The sequence below is a fragment of the Vidua macroura genome, chromosome 5 (assembly GCF_024509145.1).
Source record: "Vidua macroura isolate BioBank_ID:100142 chromosome 5, ASM2450914v1, whole genome shotgun sequence".
In the NCBI taxonomy this organism is placed as follows: Eukaryota; Metazoa; Chordata; class Aves; order Passeriformes; family Viduidae; genus Vidua; species Vidua macroura.
In genome coordinates this window covers 10,301,768-10,326,110 of record NC_071575.1, presented here as the reverse complement: position 1 = coordinate 10,326,110, position 24,343 = coordinate 10,301,768, and the positions used below count along the sequence as shown (strand labels likewise).

Sequence of the window (24,343 nt, the reverse complement as noted above, 5' to 3'; positions counted from 1 at the left end):
ACTACTTTCTTTAGAAAGGTTTTGTGGGCTTTTTATTGTTGCTACTGTTCTTACCTAACCATAAATTCCCAGTGAAGGAGACAGTAACTGGTCCTTGCAAGTTTAGAGATGAGATGATAGATGTTGTGGATTGAAGAGCTCAGGGAGGCTGGATACTGTCCTGTCTGGAGTTGTGAGGTGATAGTATTGATTTCTGTTCAAGGTACACATGGATGCCTCTAAATATGTTCTGCATCCATTAGGTCCCGAATTGGGAGCTTTTAATTCTCGGCAAGTAGCAGCACAGAGCAGGCAGGCCTTGCCCTGCCTTGTTTGTTTTAAGTAGAAGTAAGGCTGTGTGTGTGTCCATTTAAAATTAATTGACCTTTTGTTAGAGCACTGCTCTTCATGGAGTGACTCCATTTGTCCACGGGGAAAAAAAAGTGCAACACAAGGATTCTATCAGGCTGCTGCAAAACAGTCAGGTAGGTCAGGTTTAATGGAAACATCAGGCATTAACCCTTTTCCAGCTGCTGCCTGGGGAAGCCCTTGTGCGTGGAAGTTGCGTTGTGTTAGCTTAGGTAGCTCTGCTGAGCCAGGAGCACACGGTGGCTCTAATGCACCTACTCTGTCTAGCAGGGCTTACTTAGGAGCTCTGTGAGGAGACAAACACAGACTTTTTCTTTTGCTTTTCACTGAATATGAGTCAATTAAGGCTGCTAAGTCCCAGGCTTTTACCATTACTCATGATCCTGCTGCTTTTCCACTGCTGTGCCAAGACAGTGGGGATTAGGTACTGGGTGGGCAAAGGCACGGAACAGGAATCACAATGTTAAAGTGTGCCTTTTCTGAGTGTAAAAATGAACAGTTTCTTGAACTTGCAATTGTAACAGAAAAGGGACTAATTACTTTTCAGACTGTTGGGATTTCCATGCTTCCATGTGATTTGCCCACCCGCAGCAATAAATCTAGGTGGTTATGAGGACATGCATAAGATTAATTTTAAAAGAAAAACAATTGTTCATTTCAAAATTATAGTAGTTCTTAAAGACAGATAGCTGAAAATAAATAATGGCTAAAGTGAATGTTATTTTAAAAGACTGTCTGCATGATGATTTTTCCAAAGCATAGAATGAGGCATGATTTCTGTCTCAAAAAGCCTGCATATTTTGCATAATAGAATTAAAGATTCTTAGGCTTAGGTCAGAGCTGAGGGCTTGACCAAGGAACATTCTAAATGAGATATTGTCTTGAATAAGGTGCTAAAATTAGAAGCCTGAACTACATCCTTTGAGTGGGAAAGCATGTCCTATTCAGTCCCCAAATTTTGGTGCAAAGTTAGTTTCATGTGTCTTTGTTCTCCTGTGCTTGTCGTGTTAAGTGGCAACATTACAATACGTGGAAACTAAAAGCATTGATTGTAAGTTGTAGGAAAATAGAGGGTTTTTTGTAAGCACTCCCACCCATCTGGAACTTGCTGCTCCCTTATAATCAGTCACAGATTGTTAAATAAAGTCGACTTTACTTCACCCTGAACTCTCGCTTTATTCTCCTGTGAGTAGTCCAAAATAAGTATTGGATCCCTTCATTAGAACTGAATAATCAATTGGCTTGCATTACCTGCTGGCCTTCAGAGGTCAGCAGCCACTTTCCTGTTTCCTTCTCATCACACTGTATTTAATGAAGGAGTTTGCTGGCCAGCTGCCATGTAGGGTGCTTGCAGTCTTGGTGACTGCAGTGAGTGGTTTTGTACATCATTTGTGCAGTGCTGATTTAAACATTTTACTGCACAAAATGCAAATGGTCTCCTTTAGCTTCCCTTTGTGGACGAACCTGTTTGCTTGACTTTCTGTACGTGTGTCATCTTTCCAACTGACATGCAGCAGTGTGGGATCTCACATTTGGATACTTCTCACTTGGCGCCGTGCTCATCCTTCCACTTACATTCTGAAGAGTAATTTCGTATTTTCTTCTCTATCATTTTGTTTGCCAGCATGGATGAGAGCCATTCCTGGAAGGGGGTGTGCATCAGAGCTGGCACTGAGCAAACCACTGGCATAGGGAAGAGAAGCTGTTCCTGTGTCAAGAAGGCTTGGGCATGTCTAGGTTGTGCCGCCTATTCCACTCTCAGCTCAGTGCCAAAATTCTGTATGTACCCTTATGCCAAGGCCTAATGAGAGAGAGAGACTGTGTGTGTTTGAATTTATAGGTATTTAATTAATAATGGAGCAGATAATTTTCATAGTGATTGTCTTACCTATAGTGAGGAAAGAAAGGTAAGGAACATGTGCACATCCAGTGCTTTACCCTTGGCTATAACCACAGGTTCATTTCCAACTTGAGAGTGGCAGGTGAGGGATCTCTTTGTTTGTGCTCTGTTTTTTGTTCAGGGGGAAATTTGTGAGGAGTTGTTTGTTTTGCTTAATTGATGCCACACAGGGTTCTTCCAAACCAGCCCCCTCATCAGAAGCCTTGCTCTGAGAAGCCTACTGTAATAAGGACTTATTGCACTTAGCTCTGCTAATGTCACGTGTTGGTGAGAGTGTGCCACAGATACTCCTCTGCACTTGAGCTGAGCATGAATCTTTCAGTCCTAACTGGTGAGCCATGACTGTTTAGTTTGAGCTAAAGCAGCTTGTGTTTTTAGCTGTAATTCTTAGCTAGTCATTATGAATGTTAGTCATTACAGTGGCTAAAACTAGACTCTGGTTTTTGGCCCCACTGCAAGAAGGTGAGTCAGGGTAAGGCATTTGTTAAATAAATTTGCTGAACTTGCTGATTTCTTCTGAAATGCTGGCAGGAGCTGGCACTGGCTCCAGCCCCAGTGAATTGGGTAGGTGCTGCACACCCTCCTCCCTGCTGAGACTTGCAGCTGTGGCCCCTCCTAAAGGGACTGAGAAATGTGGGATCTGGTAGGGAAGCTTAGGAAGCAGCATGTGGCTGAGAGCTGAGCATGTTCCAGACAGAGCTGGCTTATTGTCTGGATCACTTGAGGAGCAGTCATCTACTGACTGCTTCATTCACTGTTTGCAGTTGTCCTCTCACAGTTCAGAACCTGATGGATTTTCTTGTTGGGACTTTTACGTAAACTTCAAAGTATCTATATAGCTTTGATGTTGTCATTATCATTTGGGTTACTTAGGCATTCACCAGCAGGAAGACACAGTCTCCATCTTATTACAGCAGTATTTACCATTTAAGCAGCCCTGAAGTTCAGGGAGATGAACAAAGGCTTTTCTCTCACCCTTGGTACAAAGCTGCCATAATTCTACTTCCCCTGCAAGACTCAGCTGCTGTGCTAGCACCATGTCAGCTGCCTGTAATTACTAGTGAGGCAGCATATGACTGTCCTTCCATCACCCCAGAGCTCACCAGTGCTACAAAAATGAGGAAGAGATGAAAATGTGGCAATTTTATTGGGCACTGTATGTGTGTTCAGACGTGTGCTTGCCTGTCAGACTGGGAACACTGGGCAAAGCCTGGGGAAGGACTTCCAAAAAGCTCATCCAGACCTCAAGGCCAAGGGAGCAAACAGCAGGTAAGAGGTGAACAGTGAGCAACCACCTTTTGCAGAACTTCAGCGTGATTTTGAACAGTTGTAGTCTAGTCACTGACTCATCCTCTCCTCCCCCTTTTCACTTTTCCTGCCACTCCATGAACAGCATGTGAAAGCACTGAAAGAAAATAAGAATCTTAAACTCATAAACATACCTGCCTCCTATCTGGCACTCATCCCAGCAGCCTGGTGATCTCCTTAGTTGTCCAGCAGATAGTTGAAAAACAAGAGTCCTGTGAAGATTAGCATGTCACCATATCCCTGCCAGATGGCGGTGAGTAAAACACGGGCAAATTGCATTGGCTCTGCTTCCATCATGACAATCACAACAGAAACACTACAGCGTTGCAACTTCGCTTTTTTTTAAGCTAAGAAAATGAAGGGACTGTAAAGTAGGGCAATCATGGAATGCTAAACACTAGTTAAACCTAATTGCAATGAAATAAGGAGACTCTGAAGGGTGCAAAGCACTAGGGAAGGTGGCCCACAAGTTTTAGCCACTCCCTTGAGAAGTATGGGAGTGAACTTCAGGAAGCTGGCACTGGGCATATTTGCCTCACCATCCTGCTGAAAAGCTCTTGCCAACTTAAATTCAATCTAAAACCAGTTTTTTACTAAATGGCCATTCTTAATTTGAGAAGCTTTTGAGTCTTCAGACCTCAGCAAAAAAAGGAGTAGAACTGGACCATAAAGCTTGACCGTGTGTTTTTAAGCTAGTACACTGAGACACTCCCAGTTTCATGAGGATAAGCAATTTCAGGTAATGGCGTAAAAGAGATAGAAACTTCAGCATGCAGATTACTGCTAGTGTCGTGCTGCACTAAAGCGATCCCTCTGCTGGAAACTTGCCCCCCAGATGGCAAAGGACAATCTCTGCTCTTGTCACTTGTCACGCAGCACTCAGCTGAGCCAGTGTAACAACCTCCTGTAGAAAAGGGAGGCCCTGCTCCTCCCTGTTTTGAGCCCACGCTCTTCATGTACCACATTTTTTAGACCCTTATCTAGCTTTGACCAAGTAAATGAGTTGTTTGAATCAGTGTGCACACATGCCTTGTGTTTCTGGAATAAAGAGCAAGACCCATCTCCTGAGACACCCCCTCCATCTGGTACAGAACACCCTTTTCCCTTCGGTGAGAAGAAGCTGGCTGACCACGCATGGGAATGTTGATGTGATACTTGGGGAGCAGAATTCTGGGATATTGCTGAAGATCTTACCTGTGCAGATCAAAACATCCCAGGACAGAGCACTGGCTTTCTGTACCACACAGAGCTGCCCAGTGCTTGATGCAGTGATGTGGTACTGATCCAGTAATGTGACTTAGTGTTTAAGGTAGCAAAAGGCTACCACGAGTGGGCCTGGACTGCTTTTTGACTTTCAGGTTGCCGGTTCAGGTTGTTTGAAAAGCCATTCTTCCCTTTTCCCAGGCTCCTGGCCCCATCCTGGACGATTTGTTTTGACGGGTGTCAGACAAAAGTCACAAAAGCGTCAGAACTTGCAGAGTTACCCAAGGACATTTGAACCTCTGGTTAGTAGTGATTTGTGGCTTCAGGCTTTCAGCAGGCATTTGAGTTCCTTGTGAACAGGTATAAATGCTGTGGGGATGACCTTGTCAAAAGTATCCTACAAAACAAAATTTGAGAGCAGCCTTAAGATGAAGAATTTAGTGTGAAAAAGGTACTTTAGTGTTAGGATGTGTTCTAAGCAAAATTGTCCATTACCCTTGTGCTTATCTGAAGTTGCGAACAACTTCCTTGAGTCCAATTTCAAGGATAACAGCAAGAGTGTGGGCAGGCTGGAGCTGCATTTCCCACTCAGAGTAAACGCATTGCAGGCTGGGATGCTGGCAAGGTATGTGTCTCTGCTGGCTGGAGAATCAGCTTTGTTTGTTGCTTTGGATTCATTTCAGATCAGGTAAATGGGAGAGATGGGGTTTCTTAGCCCTTTGGTGAGTCAAAAAGGAGTTTGGCAACTCTTGGCTGAGGTGCTCAAATGCTATTTTTGTCCATAATAAAATGGACTGTTTTATAACAAGGGTGTTCTGCTCTTGGTTTAGTGGCACAGGTTTCAGTGGCCCAGCAATGCCTGGCACAGCTCCTGCCCTCCTTTTACAAGTTCATTTACTATGTACTTAATGATACCAGGCAAAGACCTACAAATCCTTCTACAAGCACTAGGGGAACTCGAATATAATTCGTTTAAGAGCTGATGTTTGGTTTTCAGCATTTGTATGTTTATTTGCATTCAGCTTTGCTCTGAACCAGATTCATTCCATGTTCCTGAGCTGCTTGATCTGCCGAGAGACCAAAGACTCAAAATCTTCAGCAACATATGCAACATATGCAAAATTACTTGTATCAATTTTGGTAACTTTTCTTCTCCTTAAATTTGTGGTAAAAATTACCTGGCAATATCCTGCTTCATATGATCATGTTAGCATTAGTAGCTTGGCTTGAATCTATATTCAAGAGTTATTCTGTAGCAGCAGCTCAGCTTATTGCTTCCTGAAGGGGATCTCCTCCAAACTAAAAGTTTTCAAATCATGTCTTAATTTCTTACCTGTTTCTCCATCTGCCCTTTGTCTTTTAGTCTCTTTTCTTGCCCTGAAGCCTCATCCTCTCCTCTCACCATTGCTCCTAAATGCCTGTACCCCTCAGGCTCTGACCTTGTACAGGCAATAAGCACAAAGCCGTGTTATTTTGAGTGAAGTAACACCAGTAGTCAGGAAGGAACAATGTAGTTCAGGCCAGACAAAATAAATCTCGCATTTCCTGTCAAGAAACTGGGCCAAAAGCAATGATGAGAGACAGAGGGGGCAAACCACGCAGCTCAAAACTAGAGACATATGGGTTAGAAACAACCACAAGCCCTCACTTAGAGACAGAAAACAAAAAGTTGGATGAAAGAGAAGCAGCACCAGCTCCTCGGCAATAAAAACCTCATGACGTGGGGTCTAGCCAGCTTTCAAACTGAAAGGCCATGTGCCACAGAGCTGGGGCCTGAATTTCCTGCTACTGTACATTAATTGTTCCTTGATGAATTTATTTCATTGATAGCTTGTGTTGTGAATTAGAGAGAGATGATCTGTCTCTGGCTTGCTTCTTCACCAAGCTCTCTTCCAGGCCACAGGACACCCACTGATTAGAAGTTGTTGCTACTTCTGCTGTATTTTAGTAACTCTCTTGCTGGCTTGCAGAGCCATGAAAATCTCAAAATCGTGTGCTGCAACGCCCTTATCCCAACAGTCAGACATTCACCCAGCACAGCTGGTGAAGGGAATATTAATGAGCACATGGGTAAAGGGTTCATGATCAGTCCTCAAACCAGTGAGAGTGCTGAGCATGTGTTTATTTACAGCAAAAGGCCTGTAGTACGCAGGCAAACTACACAGTTAGGATTTGAAGGGCATTTTATTTTCTTTCTGGATATTGAGACATGTGTGGAGAGTGGTTTCATCCAAGGAGCACCCCAATGAGGCAGAAAGCAAGGGTGGTTCTTTGGGATGGTTCCTATGGGGGCTGGTGTTGGATCCTCATCTGTTTTGAAGACTGCACCAAAAGCAACGCACCAGGTGGTGTAAGAATGTTCAAACAGAGACAGCACTTTCTTCTTCAAAGTACTGCGCAAAGATTAACTAATTAGATTGTTTTTCCTCCTTCATAGGAAGGGTTTGTAAAATAGTGGTCAGGGAACAACTGAGGATATGATTTATTTAAGTGCTGAAATGCTTTGTATAAAGTTCTTCACAGGAGGCCATTAAGAAGATGCAGTTATTTTAGAATGTGCAAAAATAAAAAAAAAGTCCTTTGGGATGAAGAAGCAGAAAGCAAAGAGCAGGCAGTGTTATTATGGACAAAGATAATATTTGAGCACCTCAACTTTAAGTGCTGAGAGTTTGAAATGGGTCTTGAAAACGTACTGAAGAGACAACACTTTGTATCATGAAACAAATTTGGATGAATTCATTACTGAGGGGGGAGATTTGTGAGGCATTCCATGAGAATTTGTCCATTTTTAGGAGATATGTCACATAGGTGGAGAGGAGACTGGGAGGATACTTAGATATCGTCCTGAGGAGAGCATATTAAAAAAAAAAAAAAAAAAAATAATTAACTCCCCAGAAGGCAGCATGAAAAGATGCAAAAGGAAGGGGCAGTTTGCTGCAGGAGTGACTTAGAAATAAAGGCAAGCAGTGCATGTGAATAGTGGCTGAGTGCTCTCTGTGCAGGGTGTCCCACGGAGCACAGCGTGCTCCCAGCGCTTGCATGGAACTGTCCCCTCATCTGGGCAGCCTGGGGAGGGTGAAGGCAGCAGGGTTTGTGCTCCACAGCCCCACCACAGCCTGTCCTGTGGGCTGGCCTGCCCAGGACTTGATACTGGCTGAAATGAACGTCCTGCCAAGAAGCTTAACTGATCTGCCACGACTCCAGCCACAGAGCTGTCTAGCAGGATATCAATAGCAACATACTCAACCAGTGTTAGAACAGCATATCTTCAAAAACAGTGCTAGAAAAAGATAGCTTCAAAACCAACTGGGCACACCCTGCAGGTATCCTTGTTCCCAGGTATTTCTGAAAGCTCTCCTCTCTCTCTTAACCCTTCCAGGTGCTGTACCTCCAGCACTGATGGAGAGGTTGCACACAGGCATGCCCTCTGCCTGGCTGAATGTGATTAACTGTATCAAAAATAACATGGGCAGCAGGTCCAGGGGAGTGATTGTCCTTTTGTACAGAGCACTGGTGAGGCCAAACCCTGAGTTCTGGGGCCCTCAGGACAAGAAAGATACTGGGGGGCTGGAGCACAAGTCCGATGAGGAGCAGCTGAGGGAGCTGGGGGTGTTTAACCTGGGGAAAAGGAGGCTCAGAGGGACCCTGTGGCTCTGCACAGCTCCCTGGCAGGAGGGACAGCCAGCTGGGGTTGGGCTGTGCTCCAGGGAACAGGGACAGGACAACGGGAAACAGCCTCAAGCTGTGCCCAGGGAGGTTCAGGTTGGGCATCAGGATAAACTTCTTCACAAAAGGGTTGTTAAGCTTTGAAACAGTCTGCCCAGGGAGGTGGTGGAGTCTCCATCCCTGGAGGTGTTCAAGAAATGACTGGATGTGGCACTCAGTGCTCTGGTCTGATTGACAAGATGATCATCAGTCAAAAGTTGGAGCAGATGATCTCAGAGGTCTTTTCCAGCCTAAATGATTCTGTGATTCTAATTCTTCCATCGTGTAGGTAGGATTTTCTTTTCAGCTCTAACAGGACTTTATCATTTCCCACTGCTGTGTGTTATAAGCTGGAGAGGAAAAGGAAGGGAGGTAACACTTTAATGGGGAATGATATGCAAATTCTATCTGTACTTCTGTAAGTTCTCTGCTGCTTATGAAGAATAACATAAAAATGCTTCAGTAGTGATAACTGAAGGCTGGAAAAATGTATATAAAATTTACTGTAGAATTGGAATGAAATAAATAAAGAACCTTTTGGCAGGGTTTTTATTGCTTATAAAGCTATAAATAATCCAAATTTTCAGACAAAGCTATAGCTAGGTCAGAGAAACTTCCACCTGGAAGAAGATCTTTGATTCTTAGAGCTTGAGGGCATCTAGGTCTGCATGTGGGCTGATTTTGAGCAAAAACCTGAATTTAGCTCAGACCCCCCTCGTTTGGGGTTGAGTTAGCTTGTAGTGACTAGCATGTGTGGTACAGTAAGGTTTGAGGATAAAATTATAACAACCATGGAGCCTCATCTAAATTAGGTAACCAAATTAGGAGCTAAAGCCATCTGTGTAATCAATAGAGACAGGTAGGCTCATCCCAGGGGGGCTCAGAGCAGCCCTGCTGGGAGCTTGCCTTGGCTCCATGAGCAGTTGGATCCCTGGGGCAGGTGATGTGAACACCCACTGGGGTGCCTGGTGAGGGAGTCCTGTTCTTTGAGTTAGGTTTTCAGAGGACCAACAGTGCACAAGCAACTCCAGGCTTGCACCGGAACCAGGAATTGAAGAATCCGAAACACAAGATTTCCCATGATTTAACAAAGAACATCTTGGGTAATGTTACTGAATTTCAGAGTTCTTTCCAGCAGAGTTCAATGTGTATTCCTGATCAAATTCAGGATTAAATCCTCACTTTGAATGTGCACATCTGTTAATATTTTAACTCATCATATATCAGAATTCTCCAGATTTCCTGGCAAGTCATGCTCAGGATGAAGTCTTTCCAACTGTTTGTATTCAAGGATGTGTTTATATATATATGGGTATATACAAACACACATGCTCTAGACAGTGTGTAGGTGAGAATGTTGTTACAAGGAAAGATTATTGCAAATTATTTATTGCAGGAGACAGTAGAAGTCTGATGCCTCTAGATTGCTTCAGTTAATTTTAAATGATCCTGTTGGACCAAAAAACTTCAATGTTCGCTCTGCCTTGGGCTTGCTTTAAAATTTGCTATTGAAAAGAAGTCCAAGATTTAGGAGTAGAACTTTGTGATGCCGTGGAATTCCAGGTTTCAGCAGTAGAATTCTGTCATGCCCTGAGGCTCTGGTGGTGACACAAGCCTGTGGAAGTGTCTGTTTCATTTTGATGGTCATTTTCTCGGCAGTGACTCACAGTGTCAGAGCAGGGCTGTCAGGAGCTGAGCTCAGCTGGGACCAGACCAGCTCCACTCCTGGAGCACAGGAGCTCCTGAACTAGACATCATCCATGGACCTGCCAGAGCAGCTGGAGCAGGATGGGAAGCACCTCCTCTCCCAGCCTCCTCCCTGTGCATCAATTTCTCTTGCCTACCTCCCTGCGCTGGCACCAGCTGGAGTTTCCCAGCAGTGTAGCTGGGAAATAGTAAAAATTGGTGAGGTCTCCTGGCTGGAGACCAGACTGTACATTATTTTCTGCAGCCTCCAGCTCATACCCTGAAGCTCAAAGAGTAGACATTCATGCAGAGGCTAAACCTTGCCAGGGAGGTGTCTTTTGGGAAGCTTCAGCTGTTTTTTGTAATGTATTTAGCTTTTCTCTTTTTTTTTTTTTTTTACCCCGTTTAGAAAAGGGGGAAAGTTCATGCAAATTGCAAAGCCAAACATTGATAATTAAGACTGAATTCAGGTTGTCCCTCCAATCACACTCCTGCCCTCTTGTGTGAATGCCCTGTGATACACTTTTGAACTGGGCTGGTTTTCCTTCTTCAGTGCAGACAATGGACACACAACAGGACAGAATTAAGGGGCAAGTTGAAAACTGGTATTTTCTAACCTTAAAATGCTTGATTTTAACCTTTTTCTCCCAATGTTTTTTGAATTGTTTTTTCCCCCCAGTGTTTCTGTTGTCACTGATTTCAGAATAAACAGTTAACTAGATGTGAAAAGAGGTATTTCTGTCTCTTGCAGCTTCTCTGAAGTTACTGGTTTCATCAGGGATGAATTTGGCCCATTGCATCTAATGAATTGTATATTCCAAAATCAATATTAATAATGCCGAGTGCTCTTTTTAAATAGACTGTAGACATTCATATAGTCTGTGTAAAGTTCATATGAAATGATTCTTGCCTATTCTTAATTCATTCTTTTGTTTAATAAATAATCCTTCAACCTTTCAGTGGTTGGTTTCTGGGATTCTGTTGGACATCTGTATTTATCATTTAGGAAGTCATCATCAGTGAATCTTTCCCTCCTCAAGTTTTTGTCATAAGGCCCAGGGTTTTCAGGATTGTTGACTACTTCTCATTGAGTTTGTGGTGTGCTTTTGTGGTTTTTTAATATATTTGTCATTTATTCTGTTGATGAGTTGGCAGTTTATCAGTTGAGGAAAATGTACAGCACGGTTTAGGCACAAGGAAGGAAAATCAACCGTGCACTTGCTGAAACTCTGCATTTGCTGCAAGGCACCATTTCAAGTGGGAGATATAAGTGACTCACAGAGGATGGAGGGACTCTTAATTTCCATAGTAGAGCGCTGTTTGCTAGGATTTTCTGACTTTTGTATTTATCATTAGAGGCATCATTATACAATGTGGAAGAAAAAAAACTCTAGCCTTCATAGTGTGCTTTCCTGATTGTAAATGGGTCTGGATATCCTGTGCTAAAATGTCAGGTTAGATCCTTTGTATACTCTGAAGCCTGCTCTCAGAATAGAACACTTCTGGAGTGTATTAAATTGGTGTTAATTGAGAAACACATATGCCAATGACATTTTAAGCTACGCTAAATAAAACCAAACCTTTAGCAGGTCCCTATCACAGAGAGATCCTGAGATTTCACTGAACCTGCTGCTGCCGTCATCTTTTTTCCATCTATGCATATGTTGCTTGCAATGATATATGGTAACTCCTGATGCAAATACCACTCATGCTGTTACAGCTTAAAAGGCCCAGAAATAGAATGCAAACACAATGTCTGTTTTTTTTCTTCTCCATGTTATAAAAACCTATGACCAGCAGCCTAAAGTTTGATTCCTTTTCCCTGCAGTTTTCACACCAGCTGACTTCAAAACATACGTTCTGCGCTGCAAGTCATGAAAAATTCATCATTTTTTTCTTTTTTTAAAGGGGACTGATTCTGCAGGTGTCTCAGGGTTCTCTGGCTCCTGCCACAGGTCAACACTTCAGGAGGGGTCCCGTCCTCAGGTGACCCAGTGCATGCACTGACCCTGTTCCCCAACGTGGCTGGCCCTTGTATCAGGCCAGACCGTGTGCTTTATCTTAAGACAAACAAAGCCACTTGAAAACCACAAAGCCAAATGGGGGTTGAAGTCCCAGTTGTGTCAATGTACACAAGGGATGTGGCAATATTTTGTTGCACATTTGGTTTATTACAAAGAAAGGGCAGCCTGGGAGCTTCCTCGGGCTGGGTGTCGGCAGCACGGGACATTCAGCAGTGAAATCCTGCTCCGGTGCAGCAGCACAAACCCTGCCTGGCTTTGCAGGACTGCTCTTGTTGGAACAGCTGTCTTCTGCTGCAAGTCAGGGCAAGGAGTCAAGAGCCATTTATGAAGTGTGGTACCATTGAGCTGGCATGGTATAGCTGCAAGTGAAACTCTCACTGCTCTTGCAGACAGCTCCTGTGGCTTACTGGGGGGCAGATAATGGGAAAGATTCCTGTTCCTCTCTACTCAGAAGTCAGGCAGCTAAAAGTAACTCAGTGATTATGCATGATGCCAGTCTTCTTTGCAGCTCATCCTTACTCCTGGTGTTTCAGAAAAGGTCTTGGGTTGTGGAAGGTCTGTTGGAACTGCATCAGTGGGGACATGGCATCATGTGGGACACGGGCAACTGGTGCCTTTGCTCTGGGTCGCAGTGGGCTGGGTGTTGGCCTGTGGTGTCTGTCAGGAGCAAGAACTGGGGTTGATCATCTACCATGATCTAATAAAAGAAAATTTATGAAGCTACTTAGTTTTTTGAGTGGTATCTCCCTTCCAAGCCTTCTCTTGTGTGAGAAGTACTAGACTGTGTTTAGTAGTTCCTAATTCAGGACATGCATTTTTCAAGTCAGCCCCATTTTCCTGTTCTTTTTTGTTGTCCAGTACAGTGTATGTTTTCAAAATGGGTATGTGCCTACAGCACATAGGTCAGAGAGAGTTCAGGATCTTGGAGAAAAGGGTCAGTTTTTGTTGCATGTGTTGCTCCAGCTCACTGATGAGGCGTCTTGGCAGGCCATCCCAACTTACCGACAACCGCGTCCGCTCAGAGGACACGAGCGCCCTTCTTGTGAAACACGGCCAGGAGTTATTTGCCAGGGGTGACTTTTTTATGGCTTTCCTGATGATGATGTTGCCTCGCACATAACTCTGCGGGAAACCTGCAGATATCTCCAGCGATCCTGCTGTAATTGCCGCAGATAAGCGTGGTATGCACAGCGGGGCCAGAGATTTGGGACATCTGCACATTGGCACACGCCGTAAAAGAGGGAAGCAGAGTGTGTGCAATGGAGCTGGGGGAGTTGAGTGTCTTGGGATGGGAGTACGTGTGTGGTGGGGCCGCCCAAACAGCTTGGAGGTGTTTCACTCCGTGACGTTTTTGTGCCCAATACTCTTTTCCACTTTTAGGAAAGCTTTTGTAGGTGAGTTGGAGATTAATACACCCACACACACTGAGGATTCTGTGGCTGGTGTGTTGCTGGCATCTTGCTGCTTTGGAGCCATAAGTGGGAAGGGAGCAGCCACGTTTCCAGCAGCAGCCGTGGCTCACAGAGTGACTGTCAGGAAGAAGGAAGCCCCCAGCAGGGCTGTGGACCAGACAGTCTCTCCCAAGACAGGTCAAAGGGTGAGCTTGCTGTTTACAAAATCGGTAAATAGGCAATTATTCAGCCTGGCAGCAGGCAAAACACCACACAGGATGTAAATCCTTGCCAATTCAGCATTATCTGGCAGGGAATGGGTTGGAGATCCAAGGATCCCTTGCAGTAGCAAAAGGGAGCTCTCTGCAATTTAAAACCTTTTAGGGTCATTGTATGATGCCATGGAGCCATTAAGGAGTCCTCACGTGCCAGAAGCAGTTTAACAGGCCCAGTGTTGGGCACTTAATTGTGTCAATAATTATTCACGCATTAGCACCGGCTCCTCCTTAAAGTGTGTACTACAGTGACTCATTAAGTTATTACTGGTATTCATTACCAATAAAATTAGCCTTTTTTCAAAGTGTAAAACTTATGTTTTATAGAAAAATATTGCTAGAAGTGCCACAGCTTTGCTCTACTCCCTGCTTGGTGCAGAGAACAGCAAGTCTGCGTGGAGATGAAGAAATATTTTTTGTCCCAAAAGAGGCCCTCAAATTATAAAGAGTCTTGTGCATTTTTTTTTTTTTCTTTTCCCCACAGTGGGTTTTATGTACTTTAATTGGGGTAGGGGAGAAGCCTGGCTTTGGCTGTCAGTCCTCTGTGCATAAGTGCTATTTCCTGGTATCACAAGGGAGAAAGATAACCAGTGTCTTTTGATTAATCAAGTGTTAATGTATATGCAGCTGTCTTTATGTTAAATGCCTCACGGTGCACTTTGTTTCTTTTAATGCTGATCATTTACAGTGAGCCTGTACAGTATATGTGCCTGGAAGGAGAGCAATTGTTATACAACTCCTTAATCCGAACCATGATTAAAACCCCTTTTGTTCCCCCCTCCCTGCATTGCTCCAGCCTATCATCTTCTCTGAGAAATCATTTGGCAAGTAGAAACATGTGTATTTTAAGAGAATAACTCCTTTTTAAGCATCAGTTTTGCTTTTGTTCTGCTTTAAGAACTTAGGTTTTTTTTACATTTCAGCATACAGTGCCGTTCACAAGGCGTAGGAGGGTCATAGGCATTTTTTGAGTGAATAAGGTATAATTGAAATATGATGTATGCAGATATCATCACTTCCACAGCAATTATCCGGATTGTTTGTTTGTTTAGTGGGAACATACTTTCAAGCAGGGGTTGGTCAGTGGCAATCGAGTTGCGTGACACAGCTGAGAGAAATGACAAAGAGCATGTAAAGTCTCACACTGTGAAATTTCACATTGCACTGAGTGTCTATCAGGGGGAATCATTAGGAATTTTGGAGGTGAGGGCCATGGCAGTTTCAGAGAGAAATGTAAAGGAGGACAGGGGGGCTGGTGCTTAGATCTTGGGGAGAGGCCGGGGTTTGACAGTCTGTTTCATGTGGAGACCAGCAGTTATTGTGGTCTTGTTGAAACTTGAAACAGCTCTATTAGTAGCTTGATTGGGGAAAGGAGAGGAGACCAAAAGTAAACAAAAATGTGCGGTCTGGAGATGGGCTTAATTGTGCACAATACATCTTGCCTCTGTGTGGCTTATTCTAATCACTCCAAATGGCAGCACACACACTCACACACACAAATTTGATCTGCTCAAGCAGATAAAACTGCTATGTGTATAATACTGCCAGGCTAGGAGGAAAAAAAATGGACATCTGTTTAACAATTCTCTATTGTAGACAGGATCATAGAAACACTGTTGCCTGCCTGTCGTGTTCAATCAGAATGAATAAAATGCTGATTTAAAAAGAGAAAAGAAATCAGGCAGAAGACCACCTCAAAGTATTTGTTTACACTATTTTTTTTTTTTTTTTTTTGTTCTCATTTCAGCAGCAAATGAGGAAGGGGAGTCCCAGGGGCAAGAGGAGGTTTCAGGAACAGTGAAGGGAAGATATTTGTTTTGTTTTGGTATTTATCCTCAGTACAGCCGAGAGAGGCGTACAGCAGTCGGAACTAATTGTAGCTCACTCAGGAAAGTCTTCATTAGCACTTGCCACACATGGTTACCAGATGTGCTGAAGAAGGGGTGGGAGGAGGGAGGAAAGGCTATGTGGAGAATGGGCTACACACTTAAACCTAATAATCTGTCTTTTGTTTTCAGGTCTATTGTGCTGGGGAGGGGAAGAATGGGGAGAGGGAGAAATCCTGTCTGCTTTTTGATGCAGCCAGTTCCTACTAGCTGAATGACATTCCTTGTGTTGCAGCCTCCTCCAAGGGAGGAAGAAGCCCTCAATCACGGCCAAGTAAAGAGGGATTTATTTTATTTATTTATTTATTTATTTATTTGGAGGCTGTCAGTGACCTATTATTCCATTGAACTCATGTGAAAGCACTTGGATACCCAAACTAGTGAAGCACTGTCTTTCTGACCAGCCTGTGAATTTGAGTTGGGGTGGGGATTTTTGTGAGTTTATGGGCTCCCAGAGTGTCAGTGGGGCTGTTACACTTCACAGTTCAGCAACAGCAGCATCTCTGCTCACATGTGCTTTGCCACTGAGTGTGAGATGCAATCAGGAAAGCCAAGTCCAGCAGGAAGGTAAGAGCAGCTCTGTGGTCCTGGTAGTCACCCTGAGGTTGGTCAGATGTTTAACCTTCTGCCTGTTGCTAGTAAAACAAATTAAGCAGATCTTCCATGCATAGTGGCTCTTGCTGCTGCAGACCAAATCCTGGCCTTGCTGCTCACAGAGATGGTTTTCACAGGAACCACTGTTAATTTTACTGCACATGTTCACAGAAATTTTGCTGGTTGCTTCTTAGAGAAAAAGCACCCTCCTTCCTATTTTGAACTGGTTATCTGCAGGGGCACCCTGTGTTACCCTGCCATCTCCCCCTGTTTCAGCAGCACTGCACCTTCTTCCCCTCTCACAGTCCCTGCAATGTTCCCACAAGGTGAACATTTTTCATGCTGGCATAGCCTGTGCTTGGAGGTCTCCTTTCTTCCTGTACTCCCCTCTTCATTCCAATGGTAGGAGGACATCACTGTGTCTGGATGACAGGGCTGAGATGACTCTCCAAGGTCTGAATAATCAGGGCTGAAGGTTTAATTATGGCACTACACATGATAGCCCTAAGATTTGTCACTCTGGTCATGTGAAAGAACAGCACTAGATGAACTTCTACTAATTAAGCACTCTGTTACTCTTCCTTCTCAAAACTGGAAGGAGGTATAAATATGGGAAATCACTTATGTTAATGTGAAATAGAGACATTTTTGGAATCTTAAATAATCTGAGTTGAACCTAAATCTTTGTGGCTCTGGCCTTGTTTTATCCAGCTCAGTTTGCCAGTCTGTAATCTCATCCTGCTTTGGAGCCTGGAAATGTTCTTGCTCACAATCTCAAAGCAGAGCAGATGTTGCATAAATAGAAAATAGGTTGTGTGCACAACCTAATCTAAGCACAGGGCACAGAAGGAGGTTTGGATGAATGTAAGCTAATCAGGGCACAGATCTGCTATACTTTGGGACTTTGGACCAAATTTTTTTCCAGCTATATTCTACTTGGCAGATCCCAAATATGCCATTCATGTTTTCCCACTGCATGGCTTGTGGGTGTTTTTAATTTGTTGAGAATAAAGTAATGTCCATCAGTTCAAGCTCAGCAAACAAATGGTTGGTAAAAGTAGTTCTATTCCATCCTTTCTTCCATGTTTGACAGATTTCTGCATCCACTGATGTTATTCCAGGTCCACAATAATCAAAATTCAGAAATTCATCTTTTGGATTCCCTCAAATGAATTAATAAAGGCAAATTGTTTAGCTGACTTGGTTGTGTCTACCTCCCTGCTGTGGGATGTAGAGTCTCCCTCAGCCTGACTGTATGGCTTCAATAAAATATCTTTATTAACTATCAGAAAGGCCCAAGGAGAAATTTGGTAAAACCCCAGCCTATTTAACATCCCATTTTTGCAATAGTTGCTATTGCATCAGTTGTTTCCTTAATAAAATTGAGTGCCATATTTGCAATTTTTCTAATGCTATCCCAAATTATTTACACAAGAATGAACTGTGATTGTGCCAAAGTGTATTATGTAGGGACAATGTGTCTGCCTATGATGTTCCGTGTTTAGAAAACACAACACTGCAAACTTGATGCTTCTGTCAAGTTTTCTTTCTTCTGGAGATGCATATACATATATTTATTTTTTCAAGTGTTACTCACAGAATGAGTTTCACGTGTAAATGTTACTGCCTTCGTGGTGAAACCACAGCCATGCACAACAGGTATCATCACAGGGGATTTTCATAGTCAGGTATTGCACAAATTCAGTAATTAAGATTTGGAAAGGGTATTTTTGGCTCAGATGCCTGTGCTCACTACTCAACAGGTTTGCCATTACTTGGGGCTTCTGTAGAACTCAGAAGTGCTTCCAGAAATCTGACACGCTGAATGTAATTTTAAGACATTCTTTGTATTACTAACTTCATCTTTAATTATTTTAAGTAAATTATTTTAAAAATTGATCAGCTTGGAGTTGGAAAGCAGAAAGATCAGATTTATTTCCTGCTTTTTTGTGTGTTTCCGTGCTGAAGTCGAGGTTTCAGGCAATAAGGCAAATATTTTTATGCAGATGCAAAACTAATCAACCAAACATGAAAATACTCCCATGGGGCTTCCTGGAGGCCTTGCTGGGGATACTGCAATGCAAATAATATATAATGCAAATAATAAATAATACAGTATCAGTATTGTAAGACAGTAGGATTCAGCTAGGGATGGAACACACTGGGTGGTCTGTGTGAGCTGGTACCACCATCCTTTTTATGATGCTCAAAATCTCATGGTTTTGCTGCCTGGATCTACTATCAGGCTTTTTTTTTTACTCTCACAAAGTTCTTCTATACAGTGCTCCATTAAAATGCATGTTTCCTCACAGATGATGTCATTTAAGCAGAAGAGAATTGTAAATCCTTCTTTGGCCTCCTGTAGTTTTTTCCTGTGTAGCTGGCTGAGCTCCAACTACTTCTCTTTCCAATAGGATATATAAAAGTAATCAATATGATTATTTTTATCAGTAATTTGATCAGTATTCATCAGTAATATGATTATTTTTATCAACAGTACTCTGTGTAATTAGCGAGTACCCAGCACTAACTAACGCTACACAGTGAGTGCACATTGCACCCTTTTTCTCCCTGGGATTTGCCACTTTTTCAGTACAAAGCAAGTGGCCAACATGACAGGCAGGGAACTTCCATTGTAGTGTCAGGAAAATCAAGGAGAGCGAGTCTACTGGGGAGAGTACAAATAGCTTTTCTCTTCTCCCAGGTAATGACTTGAAGATAGATATGCAGTGCAGCAACATGAGGTCCATCTTTTTGTCACCTCCAAATCAGGTTCCCTTGGCAGGCTGGTGAGGGGGAAGCAGCAGGCTGCTTGTGGACAGGCACTGGCACAGAGGAGTGCAGCCTGCTCTGTTTGCAGAGGGGAAGCAGAGGAGCCCGTTGCTCCCAGCCTGCTCTGCATTCCAGTTAGATCCCAGTGCTCACAGTGGAAAGTTTCCAGAAAGGTTTTGGGACACTAATACCTTCTCTTGTTGGGTCTTGGCTGAGATCACAGCAAGGCAGGGTAGAAACTGAGGTTCAAAGAGGGGTGTTGGTAAAGTATAAAACACCTTGGCATATATACCACACCCCTCCTTTTCTTTTTCCTCCTCTATCCCTAAATCTGCTGAGAAAGATAAGGGATCAGGTTGATACATTTGAGTGATCTGTATATTTTAAATTTTTAATGATTGGGCGTTTACTCTTTCATCAGACACAGAAGAAGAAACATAACTATGAAGGAAGAAGCAATCCCAACTGAATAAGTTTGTTTTTATTTTATTTGACTTCATTCTGTTTCAGGGGCAAAATAGATTAGTTTCCCAACACAATGTCTGCAATTTTATCGTAAAGCTTACAATATGTAACAAGTCTTGCAAAGCCCTGTTATGAGATAACATGAATGTGAAAGAATCTCTACCTCCACTTACAAGTAAAAAATACATTTTTGCCACAAGGAATTGCAGTGGAAAGCTTGAAAATATTACATGGGGGCAGCCTAGAGAAGTAAGAGAAAGATAAAAGGATCTCAGATGCATTGGAAGGCAATGGTTTAGGGGGCTTGTTAGTTGCTATGTTTCCAAGCATTATTGTTTATGGTAAATCTTAGGACTTTAAGTCTGGTCTGATGACTTTTGGGTAGTTGGGAGGGGTAGCACCGAAAGTATCTTTCAGACCTTCTCCTCAAGTTGTTTAGTTTCTCCTCTGCCAGAGCAGTGTGCTTGGTCTTTCCCTGGACTCTTGGGTCCTGGCAGTGATCCCTTACTGTGACTATGGAGGTCTTGGCTTCTCTGTGATCCCAGTAAAACCAGTAAAAAAAGGTGTCTGTGAGAGCAAAGCACTTGTAGTCCTGCTTTTCCTCTCCCCAGCTCAGCCTCCATCATTTCCCTGGGTGTTGATTATCTTCATTTGGACTTGGGTCTGGGAGCAGTGAGTTGTCTGAAGAGTCAGCTGCCTTTAGCATTATACTTTTAGGAGAACAGAAGCCAAGTGGCACAGAGTATGAAATAAATATTTAAGCAAACATTTTAATCTCAGTTGGGGCAGTTTGACAAAATACGAAAAGATACCACGTGCAAATGTCTGTGCACCACCACTGTCATTCCCATTTACTTGAGCATCTCTGGAGATACTTAAAAGAAGGGTGGATGTGGCACTTTGGAACGTGGTACAGTGGTGGGCCTGGCAGTGTTAGGGTAGTGGTTGGACTCAATGACCTTCGGGGTCCTTTCCAATCTGTAAGATTCTGGGCTTCTCTGATTTTAGGTTGTGCTCATGGTCTGCACCAAGCCTCAGCTCATGGTAGCTGCATGTGTGACCAAAGCTTGTTGCTCTGCAGATCCCACTGGTTTTAGGAACAGCCTCTGCAGCTGAGCAGGGACCTGCTGTTACACAACATGAGCACCAAGTGCTCAAATGCTAATTCTTCAGTTGTACCTGAAGGCACGGCTTGCCAAATTTCAGCCTCTTTCTGATCCATGATGGAGCAATGAAAGCAGTGGTGCTTTCTAGAGGTGAGGCCAAGCTGTAATCCAAACCAGGAGAAGAAATCATGTCCTTGTCTAGCCTGTTTTTAATTGCAAATTCTATGCTAAAGTTTGAATAGATTTTTCTTTTCACCAGACAATGCAACTATGACCTTTTTTCATCAAAAGGAAAGAAGCAGCAGCAACAATGATTTACATCAGCGCATTGTCAATTCTTTGTACCACTGGTGAATTTGATACAACTTTAAAAATGAATAAAAAACCCAAACAAATCCAACCAAAAACTATTTGACTATAGGAATAGTAATTTCCAGATAATTTCTTAACTTCTGTGAGCAAAGTTCCTCCAGTTTAGAAAATTCAGAATAGTTTCCATTTTGATAAGAGTGGAACATCCATTCAACAGACAATAGAAGCTGTTTAAACCTGTTAAATATGTTGAAATAGATGTGTACAGCTAATTAAGGTATGTGTTGAATAGTAATTATGTCATCCTGAGGGATTTACAAATAGACTCTAGTTAAAATTTGATTCAATCTTTTATCATTCACAGAAGGTGCAAATTATTATTCATTTTACGTGCTCTGATTTCAGTTCTAAAGGTAATCCAGAAAAAAGAGAGAGGGATTTCTGTTTTATCAGCATTGTTTAAGAACTAAGATCCCTTAATTATCACACTGTACCAATAGTCTGCTACCCAACTCACTGAAGCAGTCATTCAGCTTTGAAACTAACAATTTACCCTCCAAGCAAAGGGAGATACAAGGAAAAGTGTTTAGTCAGCAGGCAACTACACCAAACTGTATGTTTTGGCTTTTGTTGATGTTCGTGTTTCAGAGCTGTGCAAATGTGAGTCATTTACACAATGCCTTTCAATCAAAGGCATCAAAGCAAAGGAGACAGATTTCACAAGAAAATTAGAAAAAAAAAAAAAGGCAAAGGTGAAATTATTTATGGGATCCAGCTCTTTTAAGCTTCTGGAACCTCTTTCCAGGCTTCTACAACATGAATAGACTCTTAGTCTCCTTTATGTAATATCTCATCATAGTAATGAAGAATTAGATAAGATTCCTGATAACTTTGTTAAAGTATATTATAAATTCTTCTACAAGGAAGTTACTGCAGTGTTTCTAGATTTATAACAATAATTGGCAATCCCCATAATTACCATTAAAGCTGGCCAAAAATGAAAAGGAAAAAAAAAAAAAGTGTTTCATGAAATATTTTTGTGTCTTGGATTGAAAGCTGTATCTTTCAAGGAAATTATGTCTTGCCCTGCTTAATGCCAAGTACTGAGGAGCAGCCACCTCTAAAAGGGAGAGCAGCAGCTACCCAGCAACACTTAGAAATGGTGTGCAGTCCTTTAAGTTGAGCTTAAACAAAGGTGCTGGACTTCTTTGGAAAAATTATCCAGGTGTAAAACCTAATTTGCTGTGCCGTGATTTTATCTTTCTAGTGGAAGTGGCATTTTGGTAAGGTGAATAGAAGAACCCACATTTTGTTTGGTTGGTTGGCTTGGTTTTCTTTGGGAGAGACAAATGGGCTTGACATAACTGGTTTTCTCTGCACATCCTATCGTATTTAATCTTTTGACACAGCTGCTTGCTTGCAGTACAGTTTGGAGTACTAGCCACTGAAAAACTGGTTGCTTGGAATCTATCAGAGAACTACCATATTTATGCATAATTTTTTTTCATGCAGACTCTTAGAGTGTTTAATAGGGGTGGCAAGCACTGTAATAGAAGTGGAAAGTGTTCCCAGTTCTTAGCAAGATAAGAAAATGTTGTTTCTTATCTGTGATTTGAAAAGAGATGAAGGGTCAGTGAGGTAAAGATATGTGAAAGCTCTTTCACACTTGGTAAGAGCTACAGAGGAGGAATGTTTCTCACTGGTGGCTTGTTTGAGTGGAAAGGAAGAGAAAGAGGCAGCTCCTACGTAAAGGGAAAGGATAAGAAAAATGTCAAGTAAAATCAGGGAAATTTGTTGGTGTATTTCCTTAAAGATACAGGTACACAGCTCTGAGATTATTGCCACAAAGAAAAGAGCAAGTCAAGCTGAGGGCAGCTCTCAGTGCTTGCCTGTTGTTGATGCTTTGGGATTTATAAAAATCCGTAAGGCTTTAGAGATAGCTGAGAGGAGCAAGGAGAGTGGGATGGGCTCCAAAGCACGCTCAGTTTTGGGGGATTGCATGGGAATTTAGGGCAGCCTGCTGCTCCCCAGGTGCAGCTTACCCAGGGCTTGCCTTGTCGTCCCACCTGACCCCGTGTTGCTGTGTCAGAGAGGGAGGTAGTTGTGCTCAGTGTGGCATGAGGAATGTTTTAGGCTATGTCTGTCCCATCCAGTGGAGCTCCTTGGAAGTTGTTTTTGGCCACAGTGTTTCCAGGAGCTGTGAAGACGGGCAAAGTTTGATTTCAAGACTCAGCACGCGTGTGCCAAACTTAGTAGTGGGGTTGGTTGGATCTGCAGCCACTTAAATACATTCTTTTCCTCCTCATCCTCAGCAGATTTGTAGGTTATCAATGTGATGCAGGCTGTAGGAACCTTTGCATACCCGGCCTGTGCTGGCATTTGGGCTGGGAGAGAGCAGATGCCCCTGACTGTCGTCTTCTGTAGAAAGCAGAAGAGAACTGTCCTAAGTGCCTTTATTTTTTTTTTTTTTTTTGATAGCATTACAATAGCAGTGGATGTATTTCATCTCTGTGGTGAGCTATTTTTTAGCACATCAGCTTTTGTCTTTTGTTTATTTGCACACAATTGGCCAGTAAGTGAGAGGTGCATGTCTATGTTGAGAGGAGTAATGTCATCTCATGGACCTGGGGACTAGCACTGTGGAGTGACAGCTTAAAGAATTCCTGAGTGTGTGCTATCTAGGGAGTAAGTCCTGTGAGGAGCTGCTGAAGGAGCTGGGGTTGTTTATCCTGGAGAAAAGGAGGCTCAGAGGGACTTTATCACTCTTTAAGCTCCCTGACAGGAAAGTACAGCCAGATGGGGGTCAGCCTCTTCTCCCAGGCAACAGTGACAGGACAAGAGGACGTGGCCTTAAGCTACACCAAGGGAGGTCCAGGTTGGACATCAGGAGGAATTTCTTGACAGAAAGGGTTGTTAAACATTGGAATGGACTGCCCAAGTGCCCAAGGAGGTGGTAGAGTCAACGTCCCTGGAGGCGTTCAAGAAATGACTGCATGTGGTACTTAATGCCATCGTCAAGTTGCCGAAGTGGTGATCAAAGGTTGGACTTGATGATCTCAGAGGTTTTTTCCAACCTAAATGGTTCTGTGATTCTTTCACTCTTGGAGAAGAAACTGATTTGCTCCTTAGTAATTAGAAATGTGTGAGAAATGTGTGACCAGTCTTTCTCCCGTTAGACTGAAGGCTGCAAGCTAAACTGGCTTTCAACATGAATGGGAAGGGAAATCTTGTCATCCTGCTGTTCTTACTAGGATATGTGCACAGGTTTCCTTCTTTGACAGATGAATACATGGGCTAAACTTTTGGAGCTGCATACTTAAAACTTTCATTTTACTTTCATGCTGAAGAGTGGAAGTAGCTAAAATAGC

At 42.9% G+C, this 24,343-nt stretch overlaps 1 protein-coding gene across 2 annotated transcripts in view; it reads left to right on the top strand.

Annotated features, from left to right (window-relative positions):
- The window catches only part of SOX5 (SRY-box transcription factor 5), a 611,216-nt gene that overhangs the window by 257,258 nt on the left and 329,615 nt on the right, over nt 1-24,343 (top strand). The window lies entirely within an intron of this gene.